We start from the raw sequence: 20,566 nt of genomic DNA, 5'->3' as shown, positions 1-20,566 counted from the left end.
AATGCTTTCAGACCTCCCCCGCTCCCCCCAGGCGCCGACGACCATGGCTTTTGGAAGGTTTTTCTTGGTTATCAGCCAAATGCCGGAAATGAATGTGTTCATACATTAAACCTCGGTGAAATTTCCTCTGCCCTACTCCCAGCCTACTGGGAAAAGGACTGCGAGCATTTAATCACTTGAAGAAGTATCCAGCTTAGATGTGTTGATTGGTTGATTGGGAGGAGGGGACCAAACAGCGAGGTCATCGGTCTCATCAGATGAGAGAAGGATGGGGAAGGAAACCGGCCGTGCCCTTTCAAAGGAACCATCCAGGCATTTGCCTGAAGCGATATAGGGAAAGCACGGGAAACCTAAATCAGGATGGCCAGACGCGCGTTTGAACCTTCGTCCTCCCGAATGCGAGTCCAGGGTGCTAATCACTGCGCCAACCCGCTTGGTGGATGTTTCCGCTTAGTTCTTATTGATTTTAGTGGTTGCGGCTGTATACACGCCACGCTTATCTATAGCTGTTAGTCTAGTTTCGATTCTCGTTGTATCCACTAGCCTCTCGTCGTATTGTTGCAATAGAGGAGACTATTGTTTGTTACAGTCTCCCAAGGCGACCACATTACTTTACCGCCTATGAACAGAACGTTTCATTAAGTACGCCCGAGTTGGAGTCTCGGTCCGGCACACAGTTTTAATCTGCCAGAAAGTTTCGCATCAGCGCACACTCCAGTACAGAATGAAAATCTCATTCTGGGAAGCGATAAGTGATTTTAAAGGATGTATTTAAGTACTGCTGTCTTAGCATGACAAGGTGCAGAATGATCAGCCATTGATAAGGTTCATATACACTCCTGGAAATGGAAAAAAGAACACATTGACACCGGTGTGTCAGACCCACCATACTTGCTCCGGACACTGCGAGAGGGCTGTACAAGCAATGATCACACGCACGGCACAGCGGACACACCAGGAACCGCGGTGTTGGCCGTCGAATGGCGCTAGCTGCGCAGCATTTGTGCACCGCCGCCGTCAGTGTCAGCCAGTTTGCCGTGGCATACGGAGCTCCATCGCAGTCTTTAACACTGGTAGCATGCCGCGACAGCGTGGACGTGAACCGTATGTGCAGTTGACGGACTTTGAGCGAGGGCGTATAGTGGGCATGCGGGGGGCCGGGTGGACGTACCGCCGAATTGCTCAACACGTGGGGCGTGAGGTCTCCACAGTACATCGATGTTGTCGCCAGTGGTCGGCGGAAGGAGCACGTGCCCGTCGACCTGGGACCGGACCGCAGTGACGCACGGATGCACGCCAAGACCGTAGGATCCTACGCAGTGCCGTAGGGGACCGCACCGCCACTTCCCAGCAAATTAGGGACACTGTTGCTCCTGGGGTATCGGCGAGGACCATTCGCAACCGTCTCCATGAAGCTGGGCTACGGTCCCGCACACCGTTACGCCGTCTTCCGCTCACGCCCCAACATCGTGCAGCCCGCCTCCAGTGGTGTCGCGACAGGTGTGAATGGAGGGACGAATGGAGACGTGTCGTCTTCAGCGATGAGAGTCGCTTCTGCCTTGGTGCCAATGATGGTCGTATGCTTGTTTGGCGCCATGCAGGTGAGCGCCACAACCAGGACTGCATACGACCGAGGCACACAGGGCCAACACCCGGCATCATGGTGTGGGGAGCGATCTCCTTCACTGGCCGTACACCACTGGTGATCGTCGAGGGGACACTGAATAGTGCACGGTACATCCAAACCGTCATCGAACCCATAGTTCTACCATTCCTAGACCGGCAAGGGAACTTGCTGTTCCAACAGGACAATGCACGTCCGCATGTATCCCGTGCCACCCAACGTGCTCTAGAAGGTGTAAGTCAACTACCCTGGCCAGCAAGATCTCCGGATCTGTCCCCCATTGAGCATGTTTGGGACTGGATGAAGCGTCGTCTCACGCGGTCTGCACGTCCAGCACGAACGCTGGTCCAACTGAGGCGCCAGGTGGAAATGGCATGGCAAGCCGTTCCACAGGACTACATCCAGCATCTCTACGATCGTCTCCATGGGAGAATAGCAGCCTGCATTGCTGCGAAAGGTGGATATACACTGTACTAGTGCCGACATTGTGCATGCTCTGTTGCCTGTGTCTATGTGCCTGTGGTTCTGTCAGTGTGATCATGTGATGTATCTGACCCCAGGAATGTGTCACTAAAGTTTCCCCTTCCTGGGACAATGAATTCACGGTGTTCTTATTTCAATTTCCAGGAGTGTACCAAGGCCCCATTGCTGCCGCGCGGGGTATCCTTCCGGTCTCAGGCGCCTTGTCACGGTTCTCGCGGCTGCTCCCGTCGGAGGGTCAAGTCTTCCCTCGGTCATAGGTGTGTGTGTTGTCTTTAGCGTAAGTTAGTTTAGGTTGGATTAAGTAGTGTGTATGCTTAGGGACCGATGACCTCAGCCGTTTGGTCCCATGAGACTTACCACAAATTTTCCTTTTCCTCATTGCTTCCATGTCACGTCGAGTCGGCTCTGTTATCCATGTCGAGGGTGTTATGTAGGTGGTTATAATGTTGTAGCTGATCAGTGCATATCTAAAATTTGGTGTATGTTTCCATTTGAGAGTTGTAACCTCGCATTTTATAATTTCGGGCATTCTGTAACGCAGTTTTCATTTTTTCTGAACAACCACCACATACCTTACTGAGGCATCGTCGTCCATTGGTGACGTATCAGGTGGATAACATGTTGTACATCTAAGATTCTGTCTGGTTATATAGTTCAGTTCTTCAGCTAGTCATGGATAGGACGCGTGGACGCTGCGTGCTAACGCAGGAGGAGCTGGGCATAGTTCGCGAACGGTTGAATGCCTGTTTGGTAATGGGAAATCACCTTCAGGCTGTTTCCCTGGGGTGTAACGGTGGTGGAGAATCTCGCGCGTCGCATGCGACACAGCAGGTGTCGCTTGTTTCGACAACGTGCTCTCCTACCGAGGCATATCTAGTAGTGTAAGTCACTCAGTTCGTAATCCTCATTTAACCCAATCCATGATAGAGATCGTACCATTAAACATGCCACAGATAAACTAGTTGAAATTTGAGAACAAAGCAACATGAAAAATAGTTTGTTATAGTCAGTTACTTTAAAGTTGCCACTAAGTCAGTGGAAATGCGCGAATAGAAAAAAGCAACTGTGACTGCAGCAGGAAAAGTGTTGTTTTATACTTTTAGTGATGCACTTGCTGACCTCAATCAATTCCTTGAAACAGTCTCTCTCCCACACCCCATAATGTTGTTTGCAGAATGCATAGAATATTGAACAGGCAAACAGAAATACAAAATGTAGCTAATTTTTCATAATCACAACTGTATCATGGTAATTTTAACCGAAATGTTACCAAATAGTCTTCCAACTGATGCTAAACATTCGCCTGTGTACTATTATGCAATCAAGCCAATGATACAATAAGAATCCTATGAAACCAGAGGTTATCGATGTGTTAGATCGTGTAAAATGACTTCGTATGAATACATGTGCGTAAAAACCGGGTATTTCAGACACAAATATCGATATTGAACATATTGTACATAATGATGGACCATTTCAAATTCTGTTCATTCAATTCATTATTTTGCAAAAAAAAAGTATCAGTGATTACTATCGTCGGAGTTATAATATCTACATCTACGTTTACATCTACATGGACACACTGCAAATAACACTTACGTGCCTGTCAGACGGTTCATCGAACCATCTGGACAATAGTTCTGTATTATTCCACTCTCGAACAGCCGCAGAAAAAATGAACACCTATATCTTTCCGTGCGAGCTCTGTTTCTCTTATATTATTTTGATGACCGTTTCTCTCTATTTAGGGTGGCCTCAGAAAAATATTTTCGCATTCCGAGGAGAAAGTTGATGAATGGAATTTCGTGAGAAGTTTCCGCATCAACGGAAAACACTTTTGTTTTAGTAGTGTCAATTCCAAATCCTGTATCATGTTCATGTCACTTTCCCTATTTCGGGATAACACGAAAAGTGCTTTTGTTCTTTGAACTTTCTCGATGTACTCTATTAATTCTGTCTGGTAAGGATCCTACACCGCGCAGCAGTACCCCAAAAGAGGACGGACAGGAGTATTGTAGGCAGCACTGAAGCGTAGTCGCTGGTTTGCTTTCTCCACGACATTTTCTGTGTGTTCCTTCCAATTTAAATTGTTCGTAATTGTTATTTCTAGATATTTAATTGAATTTGTGGCCCTTAGATTAGACTGATGTGTAACGGAAGTTTAACGGATTCCTCTCAGCACTCATGTGGATTACCTCCACTTTTCATTATTTAGGGTCAAAGGCCAATTTTCGCACCATCCAGATGACTTTTATAATTCGTATTGCAATTTGCTTTCATTTTCTGATGAGTTTACTCGCGATAAACAACAGCATCATCTGCAAACAAACTAAGACGGCTGCTGAGATTGTGGCGTAAATCGTTTATATAGATAAGGAACAGCAGATGGCCCACAACAATAGCTTGGGGAACATTAGGAATCACATCTATTTTACGTGATGACTTTCCGTCAATTTCGACGAACTGCGACCCTCTCGGACAGGAAATCACGAATTAAGTCACACAGCGAAACTCCATAAGCACGCAGTTTCGATACAAACCGCTTGTGTGTACAGTTCAAAAGCTTTATGTAAATCAAGATATACGGAATCAGTTGTAAATCCCGTCTCAATAGCACTCAGCACTTCGTATGTGTAAAGCGGTAGCTGCGTTTCACAATAACGATTATGTGTAAATAGACCGTTCTCTTCGAGTTAATTCACAGCGTTAGAACACAATACAGGGTGAGTCACCTAACATTACCGCTGGATATATTTCGTAAACCACATCTAATACTGACGAATCGATTCCACAGACCGAACGTGAGGAGAGGGGCTAGTGTAATTGGTTAATACAAACCATAAAAAAATGCACGGGAGTATGTTTTTTAACACAAACCTACGTTTTTTTGAATGGAACCCCGTTAGTTTTGTTAGCACATCTGAACATATAAACAAATACGTAATCAGTGCCGTATGTTGCATTGTAGATTGTTAATTATATCCAGAGATATTGTAACCTAAAGTTGACGCTTGAGTACCACTCCTCCGCTGTTCGACCGTGTGTATCTGAGGGCACAGAATAATGTAGGGATCTAAAGGGAACGGTGATAGACTTTAGGTACAGAAGAGTCTGACACAGCACATTACGTCCACATGCTAACACCTTTTTGTTGGTCTTTTTCACTGACGCACATGTACGTTACCATGAGGGGTGAGGTACACGTACACACGTGGTTTCCGTTTTCAATTACGGAGTGGAATAGAGTGTGTCCCGACATGTCTGGCCAATAGATGTTCAATGTGTTGGCCATCATTTGCTGCACACAATTGCAATCTCTGGCGTAATGAATGTCGTACACGCCGCAGTACATCTGGTGTAATGTCACCGCAGGCTGCCACAATACGTTGTTTCATATCATCTGGGGTTGTGGGCACATCACGGTACACATTCTCCTTTAACGTACCCCACAGAAAGAAGTCCAGAGGTGTAAGATCAGGAGAACGGGCTGGCCAATTTATGCGTCCTCCACGTCCTATGAAACGCCCGTCGAACATCCTGTCAAGGGTCAGCCTAGTGTTAATTGCTGAATGTGCAGGTGCACCATCATGCTGATACCACATACGTCGACGCGTTTCCAGTGGGACACACTCTACTCCACTTCGTAATTGTAAACGGAAACCACGTGTGTACGTTTACCTCACCCCTCATGGTAATGTACATGTGCGTCAGTGAAAAAGACCAATAAAAAGGTGTTAGCATGTGGACGTAATGTGCTGTTCCAGTCTCTTCTGTACCTAAGGTCCATCACCGTTCCCTTTGGATCCATACGTAATTCGGTGCTCCCCGATACACACGCTCGAACAGCGGAGGAGTGGTACTCAAGGTCAACTTTAGGTTACAATATCTCCGGATGTAATTAACATTTTACAATGCAACAGACGACACTGATTACGTATTTGTTTATATGTTCAGATGTGCTAACAAAACTAACGGGGTTCCATTTGAAAAAACGTAGGTTTGTGTTAAAAGACATACTTCCGTGCATTTTTTTTATGGTTTGTATTAACCAATTACACTAGCCCCTCTCCTCACGTTCGGTCAGTGGAATCGATTCGTCAGTATTTGATGTGGTTTACGAAATATATCCAGCGGTAACGTTACGTGACTCACCCTGTATATGATTGAAAACCCTGCTGCATATCGACGTTAATGATATGGACCTGTAATTCAGAGGATTACGTCCATTACCTTTCTTGAATATTGGTGTGACTTGCGCAACTTTCCAGTCATTGGGTATGAATCATTCGTCGAACGAGCTGTTGTAGGCCATTGTTAAGTGGAGTGCTACTGCATCGGCATACTCTGAAGGGAATCTAATTGGTATACAGCCTGGACCAGAAGACTTGCTTTTGTTAAGTGATTTAAGTTTGTTCACTACTCCGAGGATATCTACTTGTCAGTCACTCGTGCTGGCAACTGTTCTTGATTGGAATTCCGGAATGTTTACTTGGTCTTCTTCGGTGAAGGGAACTAGAAAGGCTGTGTTTAGTAACTCTGACTTGGCAGCACTGTCGTCGATAGTATTTCCATTGTTATCACACAGAGAAGCATTGACTGTATCTTACCGCTGGCATACTTTACATACGACGAGAATTTCTTTGGACTTTCTGATAGCTTCCGAGATAAAGTTTTCGTTGTGGAAATCATAACAAGCATCTGGCATTCTTTATTCTGTACTACATCTTTGCTCTTCGTTATAGACAGCCTTGGTGGAAGCACGGTGGTGAATGGTCGAGTTTTGACGGGGTAGCTGTTTGCCTCAGCGATACAGATAGCCGTATCGTCGGTGCAACCACAAAAGAGGGGTATTTGTTGAGAGGCCAGACAAACCTGTGGTTCCTGAAGAGCCTTTTCAGTAGTTGCAGGGGCAACAGTCTGGATGATTGACTCATCTGACCTTGTAACACTAACCAAAAGGGCCTTGAGGTGCTGGTACGGCGAACGGCTGAAAGCAAGGGGAAACTTCAGCCGTAATTTTTCCCAAGGGCATGCAGCTTTACTGTATGGTTAAATGATGATGGCGTCCTCTTGGGTAAAATATTCCGAAGGTAAAATAGTACCCCATTCGGATCTCCGGGCGGGGACTACTCAGGAGGACGTCGTTATCAGGACAAAGAAAACTGGCGTTCTACTGATCGGAGCGTGGAATGTCGGACCCCTTAATCGGGTATGTAGGTTAGAAAATTTAAAAAGGGAAATGGATAGGTTAAAGTTAGATATAGTGGGAATTAGTGAAGTTCGGTGGCAGGAAGAACAAGACTTCTGGTCAGGTGACTACAGGGTTATAAACACAAAATCAGATAGGGGTAACGCAGGAGTGGATTTAATATAATGAATTAAAAAAAGAGGAGTGCGAGTAAGCTACCACAAACAGCATAGTGAACGCATTATTGTGGCCGAGATAGACATGATCAAAAAATGGTTCAAATGGCTCTGAACACTATGGGACTTAACATCTATGGTCACCAGTCCCCTAGAACTTGGAACTACTTAAACCTAACTAACCTAAGGACAGCACACAACACCCAGCCATCACGAGGCAGAGAAAATCCCTGACCCCGCCGGGAATCGAACCCGGGAACCCGGGCGTGGGAAGCGAGAACGCTACCGCACGACCACGAGATGCGGGCGATAGACATGAAGCCCACGCCCACTACAGTAGTACAAATTTATATGCCAACTAGCTCTGCAGATGATGAAGAAATTGACGAAATGTATGATGAAATAAAAGAAATTTTTCGGGTTCTGAAGGGAGACGAAAATTTAATAGTCATGGGTGACTGCAATTCGATAGGAGGATAAGGGAGAGAAGGAAACGTAGTAGGTGAATATGGATTGGGGGTAAGAAATGAAAGAGGAAGCCGTCTGGTAGAATTTTGCAAAGAGCATAACTTAACCATAGCTAACACTTGGTTCAAGAATCATAAAAAAAGGTTGTATACATGGAAGAGTCCTGGTGATACTAGAAGGTATCAGATTGATTATATGATGGTAAGACAGAGATTTAGGAACCAGGTTTTAATTGTACGACATTTCCAGGGGCAGATGTGGACTCTGACCACAATCTATTGGTTATGAACTGTAGATTAAAACTGAAGAAACTGCAAAAAGGTGAGAATTTAAGGAGATGGGACTTGGATTAACTGACTAAGCCAGAGGTTGTAGAGAGCTTCAGGGCGAGTATTAGGGAACGATTGACAAGAATGGGGGAAAGAAATACAGTAGAAGAAGAATGGGTAGCTTTGAGAGATGAAATAGTGAAGGTAGCAGAGGTTCAAGTTGGTGAAAAGACGAGGGCTAGTATAAATCCTTGGGTAAGAGAAGATATATTGAATTTAATTGATGAAAAGAGATAATATAAAAATGCAGCAAATGAAGCAGGCAAACAGGAATCCAAACGTCTCAAAACTGAGATCGAGAGGAAGTGCAAAATGGCTAAGCAGGGATGGCTAGAGGACAAATGTAAGGATGTAGAGGCGCATATCACTATGGGTAAGATAGATACAGGAGAATTGAAAAGACCTTTGGAGAAAAGAGAACCACTTGCATGAATATCAAGAGCTCAGGTGGAAATCCAGTTCTAAGAAAAGAAGGGAAAGCAGAAAGGTGGTAGGAGTATATAGAAGGTCTATACAAGGGCGATTATCTTGAGGACAATATTATAGAAATGGAAGAGAATGTGAATGAAGATGAAACAGGAGATATGATACTGCATGAAGAGTTAGACAGAACACTGAAAGACCTAAGTCGAAACAAGGCCCCGAGAGTAGACAACTTTCCATTAGAACTACTGGCAGCCCTGGGAGAGTCAGGACTAACAAAACTCTACCATCTGGTGAGCAAAATGTATGAGACAGGCGAAATACCCTCACACTTCAAGAAGAACATAATAATACCAAACCCAAAGCAAGGAGGTGTTCACAGACATGAAAATTACCGAACTGTCAGTTTAATAAGCCACGGCTGCAAAATACTAACACGAGTTCTTTACAGACGAATGGAAAAACTGATAGAAGCCGACCTCGTGGAAGATCAGTTAGGATTCCGTAGAAATGTTGGAACACTTGAGGCAGTACTGACCCTACGACTAATCTTAGAATATAAATTAAGGAAAGGCAAACCTGTGTTCCTAGCATTTGTAGCCTTAGAGAAAGCTTTTGACAATGTGACTGGAATACTCTCTTTCAAATTTTGAAGGTGACAGGGATAAAATATTAGAGCGAAAGGCTATTTACAGTTTCTACAGAAACCAGATGGCAGTTTTAAGAGTCGATGGACATGAAAGGGAAGCAGTGGTTGGGAAGGGAGTGAGACAGGGTTGTAGCTTATCCTCGATGTTATTCAATCTGGAAATTGAGCAAGCAGTACAGGATACAAAAGAAAAATTCGGAGTGGGTATTAAAATCCTATGACATTGTAGTTCTGTCAGAGACAGCAAAGGACCTAGAAGGTCAGCTGAACGGAATGGACAGTGTCTTGAAAGGAGAATATAAGATGAACGTCAACAGAAGCAAAACGAGGGTAATGGAATGTAGTGGAATTAAGTCGGGTGATGCTGCGGGAATTAGATTATGAAATGAGAGGCTTAAAGTAGTAAATGAGTTTTGCTACACTCCTGGAAATTGAAATAAGAACACCGTGAACTCATTGTCCCAGGAAGGGGAAACTTTATTGACACATTCCTGGGGTCAGATACATCACATGATCACACTGACAGAACCACAGGCACATAGACACAGGCAACAGAGCATGCACAATGTCGGCACTAGTACAGTGTATATCCACCTTTCGCAGCAATGCAGGCTGCTATTCTCCCATGGCGACGATCGTAGAGCTGCTGGATGTAGTCATGTGGAACGGCTTACCATCCCATTTCCACCTGGCGCCTCAGTTGGACCAGCATTCGTGCTGGACGTGCAGACCGCGTGAGACGACGCTTCATCCAGTCCCAAACATGCTCAATGGGGGACAGATCCGGAGATCTTGCTGGCCAGGGTAGTTGACTTACACCTTCTAGAGCACGTTGGGTGGCACGGGATACATGCGGACGTGCATTGTCCTGTTGGAACAGCAAGTTCCCTTGCCGGTCTAGGAATGGTAGAACGATGGGTTCGATGACGGTTTGGATGTACCGTGCACTATTCAGTGTCCCCTCGACGATCACCAGTGGTGTACGGCCAGTGTAGGAGATCGCTCCCCACACCATGATGCCGGGTGTTGGCCCTGTGTGCCTCGGTCGTATGCAGTCCTGATTGTGACGCTCACCTGCACGGCGCCAAACACGCATACGACCATCATTGGCACCAAGGCAGAAGCGACTCTCATCGCTGAAGATGACACGTCTCCATTCGTCCCTCCATTCACGCCTGTCGCGACACCACTGGAGGCAGGCTGCACGATGTTGGGGCGTGAGCGGAAGACGGCCTAACGGTGTGCGGGACCGTAGCCCAGCTTCATGGAGACGGTTGCGAATGGTCCTCGCCGATACCCCAGGAGCAACAGTGTCCCTAATTTGCTGGGAAGTGGCGGTGCGGTCCCCTACGGCACTGCGTAGGATCCTACGGTCTTGGCGTGCATCCGTGCGTCGCTGCGGTCCGGTCCCAGGTCGACGGGCACGTGCTCCTTCCGCCGACCACTGGCGACAACATCGATGTACTGTGGAGACCTCACGCCCCACGTGTTGAGCAATTCGGCGGTACGTCCACCCGGCCTCCCGCATGCCCACTATACGCCCTCGCTCAAAGTCCGTCAACTGCACATACGGTTCACGTCCACGCTGTCGCGGCATGCTACCAGTGTTAAAAGACTGCGATGGAGCTCCGTATGCCACGGCAAACTGGCTGACACTGACGGCGGCGGTGCACAAATGCTGCGCAGCTAGCGCCATTCGACGGCCAACACCGCGGTTCCTGGTGTGTCCGCTGTGCCGTGCGTGTGATCATTGCTTGTACAGCCCTCTCGCAGTGTCCGGAGCAAGTATGGTGGGTCTGGCACACCGGTGTCAATGTGTTCTTTTTTCCATTTCCAGGAGTGTATTTTCGGAGCAAATTGCTATTTGGGGAGCAAAATAACTGATGATGGTCGATGTAGAGAGGAAATAAAATTTAGACTGTCAATGGCAAGGAAAGCGTCTCTGAAGAAGAGAAATCTGTTAACATCTAGTATTGATTGAAGTGTCAGGAAGTCGTTTCTGAAAGTATTTGTATGGAGTGTAGCCATGTATGGAAGTGAAACGTGGACGATAAATAGTTTAGACTAGAAGAGAATACAAGCTTTCGAAATGTGGTGCTACAGCAGAATGCTGAAGATTTGATGGGTAGATCACATAACTAATGAGGAGGTATTGAATAGAACTGGATAGAAGAGAAATTTGTGGTACAACTTGACTAAGAGAAGGGATCGGTTGGTGGGGCATAATCTGGGGCATCAAGGGATTACCAATTTTGTATTGGAGGGCAGCTTGGTGGGTCAAGGAGACCAAGAGGTGAATACACTAAACAGATTCAGAAGGATGTAGGTTGCAGTAGGTACTGGGAGATGAAGAAGCTTGCACATGATAGAGCAGCATGGAGAGCTGCATCAAACCAGTCTCAGGACTGAAGTCCACAACAACAACAGCTGTTTTAAATGGAACGGGCATGATACTGTAAATTGCTGAAGGCAGATTTGTTTTGTGTTACTAGTTCAGAATGTGAAATATTGTTGGGCATAATTATTTCAAAGTTTAGAAACTTTATTTCATCCAATAATGTTTTGAAGCCACTCGAATAGCAGGTTCCCTTCACCTGCTTGTAAGGCAACGAATCCTTCAACGAAATAATCACCTAAGTAACAACTCAGAATTTTGGATGAGAAATTCGATCAACTAACCTCAAAATAATGATCAAAGTTTAGTTCTAAGACAGAGTATAGCACATTGTGCACTGAAAAACGAATTGCAGTACATTTTGACAAAAAAATGCGTTTTCCCATCGCTAATCTCCAGTATCACAGGAACTACATCTTAGATAGAATGTATATATAAGCCTGACTATATGAAACACAAAAGCCCCTAACTCTACAGACTGTACTACACATAGTAATCAGATGATAAGATGTTTATAAAAATTAGTTTTCACTGGAGAAGGAACAACAGAGAGAAATATGTACAGGTAATTTGTATAATCATTATGTAATTGGGAACTGAACATGGGAAAGGCCTTTGCAACTACTTTCATGCTTTAGGGAAAATCTATGTTGATAATGATTCAAATCCTTTTCGATAGCTGTGGCGTTTTTGCACTTTCACACGGTCAGATGGTTGTCGGATTCGGAGGTCCCGCAGTACACTTCTCTGCCAGCTCACACAGCCAGAGTGTAAATTCTTGACTGTGTACACTCTGTCTTCATGCTGGTTTCACACGAGAACTGTCTTATTTTGTGCATACAGAAGATTCTGTAGTGGTTTTATAGCTGTAAGTATGGTTTATGACTTCGATATTACTGCAACTGTAGCGTCCGATTTTTATAATAGGTTGCTCCATCGTAAGTAGCTCTAGAGGTTTTCGATGTCTCTCCGTTTTGGGTCACTTTAAGTAATTCAATATTACGACCAAGTTGTACTACCACAAGCATATCTGGGGATGATATGATATTTCGAAATGGATCAAATGAATGAAATATTGTCATAGACAAGATATCCAAAAACAGTACATGAGTGATACCTATCTTCCCATCCGCCCCTATGGAATGACCTCAAGTGCCCTATTGGTACGAGTAGATACAGATATTGTGTTCCAGTGATGTAGCAAACAGAATTTGAACTTGTAATTCCTTTGTAATTTATTACATCCCGTAAAGATGCTTCACATCTATCAATGCAATGCGTAAGGGATTCAGTTTTGCGGCCGAATTGTCACGCTGCCCGGTTGACTGTAACGACATAAAATTGCTGACAGGAGTGATTCGTATCATAGCGCCTGGCAGTTCCTGTTGAGAATTGGTCCTGACATCACTGAAAGTGATTGTGTTTGTATAAAAGTCAACTTGCGTCAGTATTTGAAAGTGATGATACTTTTTCAATAATAATAATCATGGCTTAAGGACAATATCAGATACAAATCAAGTTACTATCATACGCGCACTCTGTCAAAAATATTGCGGAACTATTTTTATCCCTTTCATACGGGCGACATCAGCGCAATTACTTCCACTAACAACTGTAAACAATAGGTGTGCTCTCTACCCGACCAGACGGTTGTGAGCAACTAATTTTAAGTATTATAGTTTGTCGAAGGGTTGTGTCACAAATCACAATGGAGCAACATGATTGAATCAAGGGTTGAAGACATTCAGCAGAAGGTTTTGAAGAAGAGGAAACATTGCACCAAGCATGTGCTGCATATTTTAACTGTAGAACAGGAACACCGAGGCTTTGACGTCTGCAGCCAGCTGACTGAAATGCAAAACGTGAACAGTTCCTTTCTGGAAAAAAATCGTCACGACTGACGGACTCGGTGTTATCATAGGAACCTATCAGAATCCGACGAAGCCCAACAATTAACATGAAAAATGGCTTTGACGACATAACCAACAATCAAACCAATATGAGGCGCTAGTAGAAGGCCATCCCAAACATGGACTTCTTTGACAATTACGCCTGGTTGTATGAATGGTCTGTGCGTTTAAACAAGTCAGAGGAAACTATTTATTACACCAGAAACATTAAAAATTGCAGTTTTAAAGGTTCTCTAACTTTTATTAATCCTATCTCGAAATTTTCTGGCCTGGCACCTTACGAGATATCCTTAGTGAATCGCTGATTGCTGGTCCCGTTAGAATTAAAAGAAACTTGAGAAGAAATAACTTTTACACGCTAATTATCACTTGGCATCATTGAAAACATTTATAAGTTATTGTAAAAGCTGTACGAATTGTTGTATACATGTTAAATAAAATTTGGCAACTATTAATACAAACAGTATGTAAAGTTTTAACATTAAGTGTGATAATATGTTTTCTAAACCCACTCAAATTAACCATTTTGTAATTGATTTTCGTCGTTTATAAGTTTATTTTATTTACTGCAGCATTAATACAAATATGCATATTGTAGTCGTCTCGATTAAAAAATTATGAAGTATCTTAGTGAATCACTGAGGTACAAGCTTAATACGTATTGCAATTTTTCTTTGAATGTTTTCAGTTTTTCTCTAAACATGATATCTAAGAGTCTCATTTACTGTCTGGTTCTGATGACCTTGGATAGTTAAGGAGAACTCTGATTTTTGTAAGTAATCACTCACGACACTCAAGAAATAACATTATCTCGATTGACGATGCTGCGTTGTGAAATTTTAGCTAATTTTTCTTTGTCACAACTATACAGCTTTTATGTTCCAGCAGACTCTTTATAATGGCCACTCACAAAAATCAGTCTATATTGCACATGTGAATCATAAAATAAACAGAAGAAAAGAAGAATGATTCATGTTCTGCTGGAATCCCCATACATGTGTCCATTAAGGCGTTGTAGCAAATGAAATGTTTCAAGCTGGTGCTCACCAACAACACTTGCCCATACATTCATGTCAAACCGGTGATGATGCGACGATTCAGTCGTCCTCCATGAATTTCCTGTAACCTGCAGATGACGAATGTTTCTGTTTATGATGCCATATCTGGCAGAGGAATGTGTCAGTACTAACTGCGTTACTGCATACACACTTACACTGTCCGTTTTCGGCAATTTAGTGACATGAACGGTTTATTTACCTATTCTTTCAGGGATATAATCCTGATTACTATCCCTGTATATGTCTTATCACCCTGTTCAAATTGCAAATTGCAAATTGCAAAAAGATGATTAACCCTAATAATGCACATCTTTGAAATTATCACAAGAACAGAACAGCAGTGTCAAAGTTACTCTCATTTGTTTCTGGTTAAATCACATGAATGTAAAACATTGTGAGCGCCTCTGGACTTTCAAATGTAATGTAGTTTTTGAATCAATATTAGTGTTAATGCATCCAAAATTCGAGCCTATGTAAAATATTTCTTGATGATTGGGCGTGCAGTATAATATTTTTTCAAAGGACATTGTAAGTAAGGTTCCATATCACTGTGTAAAAAGGTTTATTGATTCGAACGACAGTCGTTTCGGAAGATTTCCATTTTAATGTACGTCTACGTGGTCCTAAACATTTTCATATAATATCATAGATACCAAAACGTTACTCCACACTGTACATCGATATTTTCCATTAACAATAATGATAGCTTAGGAGCAATTTCAGATATAAATAGTCACTACCGTACATACACTCAGACATGAAAGTTTCGGAACTGATTGTATCCTTAGTATTTTAGAATTTCACGTTAAATATAACTAGAACAGTCACGAGATACACCAGATGTTATACATACGAAATGACAATCTAGATATACTTGAAAATGGAAATCTTCAGAAACAGCTGTCGTACGAATCAATAAATGACTTAAGCGGCAATACTGGAACCTTACTCAAAATAAGTAAAAACTGTTACGGAAGATTTTTCAGTGATCCGCATGTACGTAATTTATCCGCAGTTTAATTAGATGGAAATCCTGTTCATTTAATGGAATGCTCATATTGAATAAATATTTTGACGTGTTCTGTAGTATTCATACATCCATTTATTCCATATTTGCACACTCTTTGGCCTACAGTGTTACCAGTAACCGTCAGGCCTCTTATGTTATGGACAGCTGTGTCCCAAGAGTGACCGTTCACATTGTGGATGAATGTATTTTCTTTATCACTATCTGAAGATTCTGCAGACTGGTCAGTTTCGTCATTGTCCTTAACTGCTACAGAAGCGATAACTAATTTAAAGAGATTCGTTCCAGTGGTTAGTGTTAATTATTTTTGAATTTTAAAATCCCATCTTCAGGTATATGAAATTATTGTATTTGGTAAAACGTAAGATACGACCGGGAGAGTCAGTGTAAGATCTCCAGTCACTGATTGTTGGCGGAAACCGTCCACCTCCGGTCAGCCAGACAGTACGAATGCCAGCTACTATTTGAGTAGAGAGCCACGCCAAATCTTGTGGTGCAGGAACATCAGTTTCAGAACCATTTTCATTACGAAACTCACCTATGTCACTTTTTCAATTGAGTCCTTCTAACAATGTTTCTTATATATCATCTTCCTTTAGTAAAGTCTCGTTCTTATGTATCATTTTCACATAAATCGGCCTCAGTGACACAGCAGTTACATATGTGTACGCCAGGGTCACGTTGCCCCTTTAAAAAATATTTCTGTCAAATTAATTAAACAACAATGTCTCACAGTTTTGAACGTCCTTCCAATACTCTCACTCATCTCTGAATTTACGTTGGTGACTGCGGGCTGTGTAGGTATGATGGTATACAGCATAGCAGAGTTTGTCACTTTGCTATAAAGTTTAGCAGGGCGTCTCACTTTTCTTTTACTACATCGATGAAAGATGTATATGTAAAAAACGTGACTTAGTAGTAACGCAAGAGTGTCGGATTTGCTGGTATCCAGGTTCAGATATGAGAAAGAAAAACGTTGGCACTGCGCAGAAAATGACGACGGACTTGTAATTTGGACCGGTCAGTGAGGGTTCACTTGAACTTTGCAGACGTGCTTTGGGGGTGCTGCAGACTCCAAGGAAGAAAGGGGCTTGACGACACTAGTCGAGTACAAAAAAAAAATTAATGTTGTTATTTGGACTCTACCCCATGCTGTCTTGAGTTATCCGGCCGTGATGGCCGAGCGGTTCTAGGCGCTACAGTGTGGAACTGCGCGACCGCTACGGTCGCAGGTTCGAATCCTGCCTCGGGCATTGATGTATGTAATGTCCTTAGGTTATTTATGTTTAAGTAGCTCTACGTTCTAGGGGACTGATGACCCATAGTGCTCAGAGCCAGTTGAACCATTTGTCTTGAGTTAGGTACAGACTAATGGTTTTGGTCAAGCATTGAAGCATGAGGTATGAACATGTTGTCAGAAAAGATTTGTTAATTATCAGTTGTTGTGAGTTGAGAACTTATTTGAGTGTAGATAATTACGGAAACCCCATTTTGTGACTCTGTAGTGAATTGTTTAAATGTAGAAGCTCTCTTATAGCCCTCGCCCCTCTGCATTCTGCAAAGAAGTCAACAGTCAAATATGTGGCACTGCCTAGTAGAGCCACATCAAAAGAAAATAAGATGGGATACTCGGGATATTCGGAAAATAAGATATCTATTTTTACAGGGAACGAGTAAGCACTTGGCATCTCGCAATACACCGACAACCTAAATACAGCTAACAACTAGTAACACTACCCCAGCGTGCAGTGATGCATGCACAGTAACCACAAAATGCTCCGATGTCAGAGTGGTGTACACATCTGGGATGAAGAAACTTTGCGATTTATCAGCAGTGTCTGCATGGCACAGAGGCGCATGTGATAAAACAGTGGACGTATGGTGCACCGTCAGCTTGAAGCGCGTTCGGCTGCAGCACTCAGCCCGCGGGCAGCAAGTGTTCGCTGGCGTTCACTCGAGCCACGATTTACCGCCCGACCGCTCTGGCAGCAGCCCACGCCCTCGTCAGCCTCGTCACGTATCTGCAGTGCGCCAGATGTCCTGATACCCTCCACACGGATGCTCTGCTTCTAAATCACAGCACCAGGCGCCCGCGTCGTCAGCAGAACGTCGACGTAGAACGTGGTGGGTACGGGTTAGGATTAGAGATGGGCCATCCGCTCCTGAACTGATTCCAAGAGGAAAGTACTTCTAAGCAGTGAGTTATCGTGACTCGGAGGAAATGCGTTTTAGCTCGTCTGGTCCGAAATACCTCGCCGGCGACAGTGACTCTTGTCACATGCTGAAACAAATGTTTCCCAAGCTGCAAAGAAACTCTCTATAGACTATTGGCATGTTGGGATTTGCATATGTTACTAATATGGGAATTTTTTGTCACCCATGAGATGAATGGGAGATAAAGAAACATCAGATGTTCAGAGATCTGCATTAAGGCAGGAAACATTTGTCCGCTTTGTACAGGATGAATAAGATAACTGCTTGCAACGTGCCACAGTCGTGTAGCGAAGGTCGAGTCGAACAATTTGATACGGGGTACCTGTGGTCTACCAAGTCGGGAAACTACCTCATATTGGCATACAAAAGCTACTTAAGCCACAGCGCATGCATATTGCGTGATTTTCAATATCCTGTCGCTCTCTTAGCACAAACTATTAGTCCTAGAGCAGAAATAAATATCTCTTCCTTAGGCAATTTAATGCAGTTTAATTTTGTACTAGCATTCGTTCCCGCTAGAGGCCCGGTTTCCAGGCAAACCTAAGAGTTAGAGTAAGTTTTTGAAATTGACGGCTGGAATACTCTCGTTACATTTCTGAAGATAGTAGGGACTAAATGTACGGAGCGAAAGGCTATTTACAACATGCACAGAAACCAGATGGCAATTATAAGAGGGACATGAAAGGGAATCAGTGATTGAGACCTTGCGTCGTAGCCCATCGGTCAATCAATCTGTACACTGAGCAAGCAGTTAATAAAACCAATGCAAAATATGTAGCAGGAATTAAATATCAGAGAGAAGAAATAAAAACTTTGAGGTTAGCCGACGACATTGTAATTTTGACAAAAACCAAACAACTCGGAGGAGTAGTTGAACGCAATGGGTAGCGTACTGAAAGGAGGATATAAGATGAACATCAACAAAAGCAGAACGAGGATTATGGAATGTATTTGAATTAAATCAGGGTACGCTGAGGTAATTAGATCAGCAAACGAGACATTGAAAGTGATAGATGTCGTTTGCTACTTAGGTGGCAAAATAACTGATGATGGCCGAAGTAGAGTGGCAACAGCAAGAAGAGAAATCTGTTAACATCGAATGCAAAATTAAGTGTTACGAAATCTTTTCTAGTATTTATCTAGAGTGTAGCGTTGTCTGGAAGGGAAACGTGGTCAATAAAGAGCCAAGACAGGAGAGAATAGAGGCTTACTAAATATGATGCTACAGAAGAATGCTGAATATTAGATGGATACAATAAATACTGGGTAATGATGAAGACTGACAGAAATGAAGCTGTTCGGAAGTATCTCAACCCGCAGATGAAGAAAATGAAAAGAAAAGGGTTACTGAAACTGGCCCAAAAATAAAGGGCGACACAACAAGTGTCTGAGTATTACTTGTAGATTGTTACGTCATTGTAAAAACCAGTATTTCTGGCCTCACAGTATGAACCAGGCTTCTAGAGGCTTGTTTACTACACCATCCTTCCGTCATTGCAGTAGACTGTTTATTTGGCAACGCTGTTTCGACAGCAGGTTCATTACGGTATTAAATGTGACAATACACGGACATTACGAAAGCGGAACAACGCAGATTTTATTTAGACGTCGAGCATTTGTTGATATTTACAGGTGCCGCTACTGTTCGCAAACTGAAGCAAAGAACCGCGGTGAAGCATTACGTTTACACGAGATACACCTTCCGGTTGACGAAACCGGAGTGTCGGAAGCAGAATTGCTGACAGTAAATTTAATATTGTCCATGAGGTGCATTGCTACAATAATTTCGGCATAAAGAGGCTGTCTGAGTATCCGTGTTTACGTTCCAGGAAGGGTGATATCAGTTACTGAAATTCTCAGTGACTGCTACATGAAATTTGTTATTTATTGTAATCATTCCAACTAGTTCAACTGAGTCATTGTTCATCGAGTTCTAAACTTGAATAAAAAGTGTATAATTCTGAATGCCGCTGCCCCGGTATGTTTTTGCATTCCTCCTTCCATTCCACAACCACTTGCACTGCACCTTGCGTCGTTATAGCTCAGAAAGACGCATCACCAAATAGCTTGCAAGTTCATAAACTAATGGTTTCTTGAAAAGAATCATGGAAAGGTGCGTGAATAAACATACAATTGTGAATTGTTAATTATGCAATCCAAAGACATAGTCATTTTACATGAAGAAAACAGTCGATCTTACCTGAAACACTTGGTATCTATACTACTGCTACAAAGTACTCATGAAACCAATGAATATACAAAGAATCCTCAGAGGAATGAAGAACTTATTTCTATTGCCCAGCTTCGAATCATTTGCATGGCATAAAGGGAAACAATTCTGACGTACATTATTCAAAACTGGATACCACTAAATATCCCTCTTAACGGCTCTGTACACATGCGAATGCTTGCGTCAGTATGGCCCGCCAAGCAGAACATTGTAACGTATGTTACTTTATCAACCATCGCTCGAGATCAGCGAATGCACATTAAAATTTCCTTTGTACGATGTAACATACAGACCCCAGTTGCAACCGTGAATCAGACTTATCTTCTCTCAACATATCCTAATGCAAGCACATTCGCATGTCGTATCGAATGTACCACAGAAAAGATTAAAAC

This window comes from Schistocerca cancellata, chromosome 8, assembly GCF_023864275.1.
Source record: "Schistocerca cancellata isolate TAMUIC-IGC-003103 chromosome 8, iqSchCanc2.1, whole genome shotgun sequence".
Taxonomy (NCBI): Eukaryota; Metazoa; Arthropoda; class Insecta; order Orthoptera; family Acrididae; genus Schistocerca; species Schistocerca cancellata.
Note: the sequence above shows the minus strand (reverse complement) of the source record.